We start from the raw sequence: 13,291 nt of genomic DNA on the forward strand, positions 1-13,291 counted from the left end.
CTTTGCGAGCAGCTAATGTAATAATTGTGCGGCACGTATCGCACTTAATGAAAAACGAGAAAAAGATATTGCAACGCGCGGCTCCAGAACGCATCCTCCTCCGACTTACACCGCAAACGCGCGCGAGTACCGCTCTATTTCTTCTTCCGCCAAATTAAATCTCGTTCAATTCCTACGAAATGCTTTCGTTTTTTTTCCGAGACTTCTCTTTTTCTTCAGTTTGTTATTTAGCGCTTACGCTCGGAATTGCGAAGAAACTTTTTTTTTACGTATTAACTGAGACTGTCGCGTCTTTTATCTCCGCGGACCGCGTCAAATAAGTTTTTGTTTGAGTTGTACGAAATGTTTTCTTATTTGAAAATTTTCATTCTTTTGGCTTATTATCCGGGAATTTTGAGACGCGAACAATATTTAAGAACGCGTGAGATTCAATTAAAATCCGCGCACACAAATTTTCGGTTAATTGAACCGTAATATTTGTTGATTTCAGCGAGCCATGAATGATAATGTCTTCGACGTCGCAATTATCCGACAATGTGCCAGTATGTCGACGAGGCATTACGTCTAAACAATTCGGTTATCTCGGCGAGCCTGCAAGCTCGGCCAAGTCGTACCGGATTTCGAGAAAGTTCCGACGTTCAGCATTACGAGTTAACGCTGATAGCTGTTCTGCTAAACGGAGATGTGCATCGCCGAAGTGGCACGTTCGCCTCTATTAACAATTACCAAGAGTCGGTTGGGCCAAATACTTGGCTCAGCATATAGTTAACCGTATAGTTAACTTGTTTTCTCTCTGCGTATATTGTAGCGAGAATTATATGATTTGAGAAAAAGGAGAGAGACAAGTGTTGGCTGAAGTCGATCGGTTCAGTTTGCCGAAGGTTCAGGTAGGACTCGCGTATTCTCACCTTTACTTAGCGAAGCGCGAACATATTTCGTGGGTTCGCTCTAACGTGAAAGTAATTCAGGACAAATACGGGCATCGGCTCGTCCTCCTGTTACGCGCGTATTTATAGATTCTTACGCCGTTAGCGTTATTCAAACGGAGAGTAAAGTATAGCTGTTGTTAAGCCATAAAATTCCGCGATTGCTGCACTCAGACGGTGGGTCTACAGGAGATCACTTAGAAAGCGATAAAAAATCAATGAATTCTCGCTAAAATTTCCCTTTAATTGTCGCATCGATTCGCCACCCGTGGTCTACGAGGTGGCACGAGATCCACAGATCGCCCTCTTCTCCGGCCGGGAGTATTCGCATTCAACTGTCGTCCTTTCGTAATAATTGCTACCGATTCCCGACCGCCATGCTGCATTTCCAGGTTTTTACCTCGGCGAGCCCCCTCTCTTCTCCATCCACCGTTCGTCCCCCCCTTTCCGACCCTTCCATTCTCCATACCCTTCTCCCTCTCCTCTCGACTCTCTCTCTCTCTCTTTCTCTCTCTCTGTTTCACCCTACTCTCCCACCTACCCTCTATCTTTCTCTGCCCTTTTTCAGACGCGACAACATTTCGCTCGCGATCGCCCGTTCTCGTCTGCCTTCCCTCGTCGACGAGCACGCAGACTCTCTCGCAAGCGAGTATTTACGAGTACACCATGAATGTTTCCCCTCGCTTGCCTTTATCGCGGTCCTCCTTCAGTCCAGGAGGATCTCTTCGTCCTGCGCGCGGCCTCCGGATCTCTTCCAGACACAACGGTCGTCTCACCGACACGCATCCTCTTTGTCTCTCTTTCTCTCTCTCTCTCTCTCTCCTCGACGGGGTGAGAAAGAGAGAGACGGGGAGAGAGACGAGGAAGAGAAAGAGAGAAACTTGCGCGTTCACGTGTCTACGGACACACGTCCGAAATCGCCGAGGTGGAAGAATCTGCCTTCCTCGTCCCACTCGCGAGCACGGGTAACATGGCCGCTCCAGTGGCGCAATTAGAGCAAGCCTGCGCGCGTGCACGCCGGCTACAATATCATTAAGATAGGACTTGCCCCTCTCGCCACGCCGGGTGAGCTTCGGTCGCTTCTTTTTGGTTCCTCTCACTTTCGCTCCCCCGGCTCATCCTCCTCCGACCGTTTCATAGCGTTAATCACCACCGGCGGTGTGGGGAGCGCAAGGAGGGCGCGAGAGGAGGACGAAAGGGGGCGGTCACGGCGCAGAGGTCCGCGCGTAGTGAAGAGGGGCCACGTCGATGAAGGTAATTGTTTAATTATCATGCACGAATGATTCTCCTCGAATAATTTAACGCCGCGCGCGTAACGTAACGCGGATGGCCGTTTTATCCGTAAAGAAAACGTATATTCGCCTCACCGATATAGATTCATGTTATGTACCTTTGTCTATATAGTAATTTCAATTCATTTGTAATGAATTTTGTAATGTTTTATTTACTTATAATTATATTCGGTTTCGTTAACAAGCCGTTATTTATCAAGATTTGATCTACCGATAGCGTTTCGAGGAAGGCTCGTTACCCTCGGCCGAGTCCGAGGACCACCCCCTTCGTGAAAGTTGCGGAGGCGAGCGCAGGGTGCAGGGAAGAACAAGCGTATCTGCGTGCCGCTAGTATAAATCCTTATAAATTGACAAAAAGCGGCTATATCGGCTGCCGAGATCTTGTGGAAGCCTCCTTCGTTTGCCCGAACTAAAACAAAAGAAATTCTTCTCGTGGTGCACACTTCTAGATAGACACGCGCGCGAGCGCGTAAATAGTGAAGGTTTATGCGTGTGCAATTTATACGTGAATACGAAATATCTATACGAAACTGTGTTATCCGAGATTTGTAATTCTGATCATTCACATGTGTTGGCGTTTGCGCCTGTTAAGAAATAGGCGAGAAAAAAAAGATCTTCTCTTTCTCCATTAAGAATTACAATTTTGGACAGCATTTAAAAAGCTTGCATGCTTGCACTCTGCGCGTTTGGTCCCTTTCGCGATTTTTTCTGGATTAATTCTAATTCGACAAGTTTTTATTCTTATTATTGTAAACGATATGTTATCTAATATTGTTTATAGTTTAGTGAGTTTAATCTCTTTTCATTAATGGGCTGCAAATATAATTAGCGAGTCTCGATGCTTATAGGCAAGATAATTTATAAACGGGCTGTAAAATACTGTACAAAAATTCAAAACTTACGAAATCAACATTTGTTATATATTCTCGTTAATTAACATACTTAAGAAGTAAATCCCTAAATTTATCTCAAGAGTTTATAAATTCCAGGCTGCAGGTTGTGACATGTGACGGATGCGGATGGCTTAAGTATATAAGTACTTTTGCGACTCACGGTTATCACGTATGCAAATTAATTTCCAGCCACTCTTCTCGCGGGGCTGGGCTCGCGAAAATATACCTATACGACGTCGATCAGCGAAGTTCCGCGGCTCGCATACGGCCCTGGGACTTTCGAGCTTGCCGAGTCCGAAGAAGGGAGCCTCAACCCGATCGGCCGAAGACGCCGCGAAGAGCGGTTCTTGCTCTCCATGGAGTGCTCCGAGTACGACCGCGGAGAGTAAGACAGTGGCCACGAAATAAGAAACCGGTTGGGACCCAATTTACTTAACAACGGCCGAGAATCCAACACTTACGGATGTCCAACGGGGCTCGCGCTCTGCGGGCCCCGCGAGAGGCGGCCTGTTACCTCGTTAGGCATGTGTGTGTGTGTGTGTGTGTGTGTGTGTTGTGTGTGTGTGTGTTGTGTGTGTGTGTGTTGTGTGTGTGTGTGTTGTGTGTGTGTTGTGTGTGTGTGTGTGTGTGTGTGTGTGTGTGTGTTGTGTGTGTGTGTGTGTCACGTGCATATGCGTGTGCTCACCGGCACGTCGTCGCTACCGCCATTACGATCGCTACCACGTTCAATCGCTGTCGCCAATCGCGACGAATACCATCTCGCCGCTGTTATTACCATCGCTGGTATTAAACACCGGTGTGCGCTACCGTTCACCGGCGCCATTACGCCGTACGAAAATTAGACGGCTCCGTCACTATGCTAATTAGGATAATCGCGCGTAGGCAGATTTACGCTAATTAAGAGATTACGACGGCGCGCGAGAAGAGCGTAAGAACTTTATCGGCCTATTATTAAAGCCTCAAAATCAATAAACTTCAGAATTTAATCTTAACTACCTGTCACTATTTTGTGAACGAGAAGATACAATTGCAATTTATTGTACAATACTTATACTCAGTATATTTATATTTCATTTTTTGTATGATAAGAATAAAAACTTGTCGAATTATAGGATTAATCCAGCAAAAAATCGCGAAAGGGACCAAACGTCGAGAATGCAAGTATGCAAACTTTTTAAATGCTGTCTAAAATTTGTAATTCTTAATGGAGAAAAAGGATCTTTCCTTTTTCTTACAATTCAATTGCATTTAATTACGTTTTCGTCTCTTTTTTCAATATTCAATATTAAAGCTGATCTACAAAATTAATACAAATAAAAAATACAATTTAATTTTTAGGAATATTTCTGGAATTTTCTCCTCGTTGCGCAGTCTCAGTGATATAAATATCTCACGGTTACTGCGACGAGAGAAACGATCACGATGGCACTTGTCACCGTCAACAGCATGGTGAATGCCGTCTTCTCTTCGTTTCCGCCACCACTACCAATCCCACATGGGACTTGTACGGTAGCCGGCTACTAATTTCGACTTCATCGGCGGAGATAAGGCTGGAATTTTTGCCTGCGAGGATCAGGAAAGCCGGCACTACGACCCACGGACCACGAAGTTCTCAATTTATCTCACCGTGCGACGCGATAATAATTCCGATGCTGGCTATCGCGCGATCGCGATAAATTACATGAAATAATTCGTCAACAGTAAGATACTTCTTTTTTGCGTCGTTATATTACTGGTCGGAATGATTCAGTAACAACAGTGGATAATTACAGTCAAAAAAGGTACAAGTATAAATTAATAATAATTATTTTTTTCAATATTAACAATCTTAAGAAGTCTCAAGATTTTGGTATTCCAAAATACGAAGCTATTCGCAATTATTCATTAATTAATTTAAACATTTCATTTATAATGCAATTAGAATTTAAATAGATAAAATGTAGGTAAACCAGAAGTTTAATATTCTTTAAAAATTATTTAATTATCAACTCAAAATACAAAATTTGAGAACTGCAGGGAGTCGAGAATTTAGATTGATTATAATACAGACGCATACAATTTCTTGGCTGAGTGAATATGAAATAATATCCATTGCGAAAAAAATCTTTAACGCGTAACTAGCAAATGAGAAATCCTCTATATAAATTATCTTCGCCATAATAATCATGTAAGATTCGGTGCGAAGCCGATGTTCGATCTCGCGCAGGTTACGAGCGCGATTATATCGAGCTCTACTTTAATAACCTGGAAGACGTTGCAAAAATAATGCGAGAGTTAATTTACGCATTCGCGTAACGAAAATAATTGCGCGTATTAAATCTGATTATTTTACTGCTCGCCACATGCGAGCGTTCGTTGGCATTTCAGTGACGAGGCGGCGAAGGGGTAGGAGGGACAGTGTCAGAACGGAGGGAAGAGAGATATCTCTCTAATTGTGAGTATAAGTTTCGCGTTTTATTTAGTTTACCTGCTTCTTCATGGAGTGCGGGCGCTCGCCAGCTACTAATTTCGGTTTCGCCGATCGAGATAAAGCCGGCATTTTTTTATCAGCGTAAGCTGTGCCTCACGTTGCCCGAGTTCTTAATTTTCGCTCTGAAGACTCGCCCGATACTGGCATTCCGACGCGGATCATTAGATGGGCTTACGAATGACCAATAAGCGGTCCCGTTTAATCGACACGCTCGTCAATAATGTAAAATTAAAGGACGTCATCTCGCCGGTCGCATTCCGTTGCGCGATGATAATAAAGTCGCAATTCCGATGCGGGAGAGAGATCCGTTTGAGAGAAATCCGTGGAAAAAGGATCTTCTCTTCTTATCTCTCTCTCTTTCTGTCTCTATTCCGTTATTCCCGGATATTTTACACGGTCACACGAATCGTCCTCGATTAAGAATAAATCGATGCATTATCGCGTATCCTTCGTTCGCGACAAACTCAAACGCGAGCTTCGCAGCACCGATTAACACCTGCACGTTCTCCGACCACTCGATTTCTTTACTTCTTGATTCCACAGATATCTTCTCATAAAGCAGAGAATAAATTATTCAAAAATATTTGATACACTGCATAAATGTATGTCGCAAAGATAAAGAAATGGTTGGATTCCGCTTCTTATACATTTCTCTGATCTTTTCGTATGGTAATGCGAAGATGGATATAAAATTGTCAATCAAGATCTCGCGCGATTGATTAGATTACCAGAGGTTATCATCTATGCCGATAGATTGACGAGAAATTTGGAAGGGACCCGTTGATAATTAAGGCGAATGATTAATTCCGACGATGCGTGCGATCGTCGCGCGGATCCTTCCGCACTATGTCAGAGGCTACGGCGCGCTAAACACGAATCGTGAACGAGGCGGCGTCGTCATTCCTTAGAGCCGATGACAATCTCTCCGCAGGATCGGCTAGGTGTGGTCCTACGGTGGAGCCAACGGGTTTCCAGGAACGCGAGCCATTAGACCTTCTGGCTGGTGTTATAAATTGTACATCGTTTAATTAGGCTCTCTCTCCGCCCGTGGCCGGTCCCGTGTAGGGACGGCTCAGTTATTTACCATTTACTCCCGTAGCCCCCTTATGTGGTATCTCCCGAAGCTACCGTGCATCAAATTGGATCGGAATTGGGAACGAAGGGCAGCGCCGCGCGTCCGGAGGACCGAGTCCGGATAATACAGCCGGAGGCGATTGTAGTACAAACCTGATCCTTCGTATTCCCGTCGTAGTCTTTCGACCCTCTCCCACCCTTTCGGACAATAAATACGAAATGTCGATAGAAAACGTAATAACAGCCTAACCTGCGAGATCAAGTGTCGATGCTAAAAAAATATAGGCATAAAAAGGAAATATAAAATGAAAAACAATTCCACTTCGAGCTAAATCAATGGTGAAAATCAAATCAATATCTTGAAACAGATTGTTGTAAGTCGCTACTTACAATCAGATGTCGAAATGCACTCGCAGCAACTCAAATGTGGAGCGTTCCACATTTGAGTCAGCACCCTGCTTTAAATTAGAACTTTAATTCGGGGTATACGCAATAATCACGCCATGATTATTGCATATGAAAACTGCTGACAGAACATTTCGACATCTCGCCTCATCCTCAATTCCAATCCGTATATAATCCGATGAAACAGAGGATCAGGCAGAGTGCTAAATAGTAACGCAGAGTGACACATTGTACAAGAGCGTCAAGTTAAGAAACGAGTACGTTAAGTGCGTGAAACCTGGAGCGACAGAGAAGGAGCTTGTAAAACTGATAAAAATAAACTATTTTATTTAGGGAACCACCTCGTGTCGGCGTTCTCTCTACGTTTACCCTGCGGTCACAACACTGGTGTCAGAAGTGGGACTCAAACCGCACAAGATATTAGTAACAATACGATCATAACAAGATATTAGTAAAAAAAAAGAATCAATCTCATTGTACATATACACAATCATTTACGAATCAGAGTGATTAATTAAATTTTAACGATTGACGATTCATTTGTAGATCGTTCCGATCGTGTTGCTCGTGTTTAACGTGAACGCGAATTTCACACTCCCATTTCGCGACTCGTGCTCGATCGGATAAACGGTAGGCGACGTGTGTAAGTGAGCACGGGAGTGCATGTAAACAGAGGTCAATTAAGGAAGTCCCCGCTGGGACCGGTACTTCCCCTTTGCTCTTGCTCGAAAGCTCTAATTATTTCTTGCTCTCCGCGATCACTTCCGCACGCCCAAGTAGGTAGGGCTACAGGCGTAACTGCCGTTGTGCCGGGAGGATCGCATACTTAATTGGAATCCGATAAGCGCACGCGCTTCCCACGTGTGCAACTGGCCAATTGATAATACGGCTAAATACGGATTGTTTTAAGATCGAGCTGATCGAGCATAAATCAAAGCGGAGAAAATTAATGAGCCTACAAAATATTAATATTTTATCTTAACGTTCATTATCTAATTATAAGTGATCTTTCATAAGCGGTTTAAATTAATTTTAGCAAATGACTGAGCAAATTACGTTGTGCTAATAAATTTGATATTTGTAAAATTTGCATAAAACATTTCGATTCTAATTTTAATGTCTCAATTTTTTAGTTATAAACACTATTTGTATATTATTCAGCAAATTTATATTGGTTATCTCTTTTTTGTATACTATTGCGACTCGTAATATATTTACATATATTTTTTTGCTAAATTATAATATTGCTAAATTATAATTTTAATTTATCTAAAAATATATCAGAAATGCAAATCTGACGCATGAAATTAAAATTACTTGTGAGAATTTGTCTCATTGACAAACTCGCGGCGGACTGGAGCGTCTCGACGAGAATCGAAACGGCCGGTCGATTCGCGCGATACCTCGTAGCCGTGGAAACGGGTTAACGTCCGTATTATTTTTGCTCGAAGCTGTCAACCCGGGAATCCTTGCGCTAACAAGGTGCCGCATCGGTCCCGGTGTCCGAGTCCGTTTTTCTCGATGGCCCTTTGGGAAGTGGCGTTCGGTCCTTCGCTGCGAAAGGATCTAACGAGGGGTCGGCTTTTTGCGCATTAAAATATCGACTAATTGTCCCAGGATTCTGCTGTCGTTTTTGTCAGCCGCGTCGGAGACGTGATCTGCTCGCTTGTGCATTTCCGAAATTTCCATTCCGATATTGCCGCGTTATTTTGCTAAAATAATTGATTCATTTCGCACGGAAATTGTATATACAAAAGATTTTTTTATATTTGTTCAATAATCAGAGATAATAATATTGAAAAAACTAAGTATTATTAATGAAACAAAAACGCATTTTTCAAACTCATCAAGATAAAAGTTTGATTACTGAGAAAAATATTATAATTATGTCATACACATACAAGTAGAATATTAAAAAAATACCGAGAAACAAATTAAATTCAAAATTTTAATTCGTGAATTTAGTTAATTAGTTTTGATCGAATAGTTGAGTAATTTGAAGTCAAAAAATATTTTTGGCAATACAAATATTTATAAGCATTAATTAATAGAAAAAGATCTATTAGATACAAATCGCTAATTAACAATAAATTATGCTTCCGAGCAAATATAAATTTGACGACTGAAGACAGTGAAAACGATGTCGTTCAGCGTAATTCAATTCCTTCTGTCGATTGGCGAGAAATAAAAAACAGAAATTTCTTTCTCTCCCTCTCTCTCTTCTCCTTCATCTATATTCATAGGGAATGAGTCCCGTTCAGCAATTAATAGTAGCAGGATTCTCCATAGCAAGATGGAGACGAGTTGTTGGAAATAATTATGATCTTTTCGTTTTTCATCGCGCCTGCGTCTTACGCCGTAATCGGTGGCAGCTCCGCCGTCGTTTCTACGGCGAAATCGTAGGAAAAAACGAACGTTTATGCCGACAATTCATAAAGCAGTGTCATTTCATCGTATTTACAAACCGGTCGCGCCGCCGGCCGTCCAGGTAGAAAGATATTAAAGTGATTTCCGTCCGCCCGCCCGCCCCGCGCCCGCGCCTCGCCACGCGCGTCGCCGCGCTAATTGCTCCAGGAATACCGGGAGCCGGTGAAACACCTACTTAAACTAGCATACCGCCCGACAATCGCCTCGAGTGTAAAACGCCTCGCGGGTTTTCGCGCCCGGAAAAGTACCGGCGATTAAATAACACGGTTATTGTGTTCCCTTGTTACGCGACGCCAGGCTCGGATTCGATCTCGGCGATAAAATCATTGCATAATGACAGACGTAAAGATCTACGGATTTGCAGTTATGCAATCAAACATTAATATCAAAGTTATCGTTAAGAATCAGACGCCTTTTATTGGCCTTGTTTCAATAATCGAATTGTTAATTTAGTTATTTCATTTCAATTTCTTTTGATATCAAATCGTTTATTAGAGTTTTCCATACACGGAAAGAACTATTTTGTTGAAAGGTCTAAAAAGTTTGCTAAATACAGATTTGAAAATAATTTTTCGTTAAATCATCAAAATAAATTGTTGAAATGTTAAAACTGATAAGCACTGCTATAAAACGTTTTCATATTCTAGCAATCATTTTAACTTTCGCATAAAATTATTTTGATTATTGAACAAAAAATATTTTCAGATCTAGCAAAATCGTTCTTTCCGTGTAAGAAACCGATTTTTATTTGCATCTGCATGATAGTAAACTTTTTTCGAAATCTGCAATTGAAATTTGCAATCGAATGTTAGGATAATTTTACGAATAAGGTATTTTTTTTTTACAGAAATAATTTCTGGAAGAGATTGCGGTTCGAACGCCGAACGAAATAGCTTATGAATTTTCCCCGTCTCTTTCGCGTTCGCTCTATCGCTTAATACGTGTAAGAACAGCCATCAAGCTTGTTCCTAATTAGGAGCTCTTCGGTTCCTCGGTACTTTTGAAGAGTTCGCCGTGACGCGTTTGCATCGGCCGCGGACTTTCTTGCGGCCGTAGCGAATAACTTTCTCGCCGTAAATGCTTCGATGCCGCCTCGATCAGCTTCGTAAATTTTCTACGAAGTCGGAAACAGGATTTCATCTCGATTCATCTCGCCGGCAATTACCGGCAACGGCACATGATCCGCGTTCTCGCTTTATCGATGCGCCCGATTCGTGGTGTGTTTCGAGCGACGACGCGATTATTCTATGATTGTATCGCGAGACGCGTTTCCGAAGCTCAGTATCCTTAAAAGTATACAAGGCGCACATCTTTGTATGCACGTGTTACTCTTCAATCCCATACGAACTAAAATAATCTTTGTATAAAATAAGCATAGAAACTTGAAACTGGAAATTATATATAAATCTTCATCTAATTGTATAATGAATGTTCTCGGAAAAAGAAATGTTGAAGGAACAAATAAAAAATAAATAAAATTTAAACAAGTATCGTACGTCTATGTACTTTCAATAAATTTCTCTATTGTAATATTTTCGAATCTATAATTAAAATTGCGACATAATTAATTATATAATATTTACTTTATTCTTTAGAATAATTCCTGTTCCCGATTCTCCATAATCTTCAACAAAAGACACGAATCTACAAAGTTATTTATTATATTCCTCGGAATAATTCCCGTTTCGGATTTCTCCGTAATCCCCGGCGGAAGACACGAATTCGAGCACCGGTACACCCGGTTTGAAACAGTGGCAGGCTTCCAATTAGGATGGAGGCTCCTTGCCTTGAATAATGCCACCGAGGTCTCCTTCTCTTTCGGCGCTGCGCGATTGACTTTCCGTGGTGTCTTTGGTCTTTCCCTTGTATAAATTAGTCCCAGCCGCCACATAATGGCGTGTCGATGCGCTACTGTCGCCCGGACGGTCCCCTTTATCTAGTTTACTCTTTTAGTTTTTCGTTAATCTTTCGTCTATCTATTCTCTCTCTGTCTCTCTCATTTTTCAGCACCTACTCGCGTTTTTCTTCGTCCTTCCTTTCGTTTGTCTCTCTTCTACTAGCCGCGTATTCAGCCGTTCCTCTCACAACAGAGCTTCAGTCGGCACCGTTCCGTTTTCTTCATCCCGACCGCTCGCCCGCTCGTCAGACCGGGCCGCTTAATTTACGACCAATTAATTTGGATAAACTGAATGAGTGGAGACCCGCTTTCGATGCACGCGTTAACCGTGAATACTTCCCCCTCCACTCCTAACCCTTTCGGTCCATCTCATTCAACACGTTTTCGTTTTGTTTCTTAAATCTTTCCGACGGACACACTTGACTACTTCGTAGCGTTGGTGAAGTTAATAAAAAAATACGTCGAAAATGTTATTTTCTAAATGGAAATGGGATGTAATTAAAAAAATGTAATTAAAAAAATAAATATTTAAAACAAAAAGATTCTTCAATACTTTCTATCTTATTTGCTTTCAATGCGTGTTCGTATATTTTTCTGCACTATCGCTAGTTTTTGGAAAAAATTAATGCAGCAAAAAGTAAAATAACTTGAACGCGATATAAATAAAACATCAATTACCTTTCTTTCTAAAAGATTAAAGATCAGACATAACGAAAATCCGAAAACATGAAAAATTCAACTTTTTCATGCTGAAGGTTTTTTCTGACGTCTGACTTTGGAGTCAAGATCGAAAGAGAGAGAGAGAGAGAGAGAGGAGAAGAAATTGAAATCCGTTGTTCCGCGTAATGAAGACGCAGACGTTATTCCTCTCTTGCGCGACTTACGTTTTATGAATCACATTGTTAGTGGCGCGGCCGCTCGCAACGATCGACGTTCGCCTTACGAGCGAGCCACCCGGCGGCGCGGCGAAGTGCCGTGGCGTTCGGTGTCGTCGATGGGCCTGCTTGGTATTCCGCTCCGGTCCGAGAGCATAATTGGACGCCAACTGGCGACGCTCCTCCGCGTATCGCGAAGACAAGAAATTATTCTTTAATTAATTGTCAGCGCTCAATGTGGCCGTATGCGTAGGATCGGCCGGCCACGGTACATAAATTTTATCTATATGGGAGCGCCGACTCTCTGAGGCGCGCCGAGAAGCGCGCCGAGAAGCGGAGGCGGCCTGGCGGTCTTTGGAGAACGTAAGCAGGGAGAAGGAGAGAAACGAGGGATCACCGAACAGCTTCCGAGCTTCCACACGGGTGGTGACTGGTGAATATCTGGCGCCTGTTTGTAAAGTCTTTAACGGCGAATCGTCTTAAAGGATCTCTTTGCGCTTTGCCACCTGTCCCGCGACGATTGATCCCTGAGATGTATTTGTTGTATGTTCAATCTCTGATTTACGGAAGAATTCGATCGTTCTCAATTAATCGGTAATTTAATGCGCGAGACAAAGAGAGATTTATTACAGATTAAAAGATTTAAAGATCCATAAATCTAAACGCTTTTTTTTTAATCTAATCGAGAAGATTCGTCTTTCTAATTTCCTTTATTTGTCTTAAGGAATTTGTCGCCGTTATAGGGACTATTCACAACTATCGGTTCGTGTTCTTGTAAACGTTTTCGTTTTCAGTACTGTACAATATATTACCAGATAGTCGTCACAAATCAAGCTTATATAAGGGGAAATCGAGTGCACAAATCGGTTATCCCGGAATATTGGTAAATCTTGCCTCTCGCGAGCCATTGACGCCTCCGAACGTCGCGCGGTTGCATAAAATACGGAGATGACATGGCAATTATCAGGGACGGGGTACTCGGCGTCTCTCTCCTCCCTCCCTCTCTCTCTCTCTCTCTCTTTCGTGGAAAGT

This window comes from Wasmannia auropunctata, unplaced genomic scaffold (assembly GCF_000956235.1).
Source record: "Wasmannia auropunctata unplaced genomic scaffold, wasmannia.A_1.0 LD336022.1, whole genome shotgun sequence".
Classification (NCBI taxonomy): domain Eukaryota; kingdom Metazoa; phylum Arthropoda; class Insecta; order Hymenoptera; family Formicidae; genus Wasmannia; species Wasmannia auropunctata.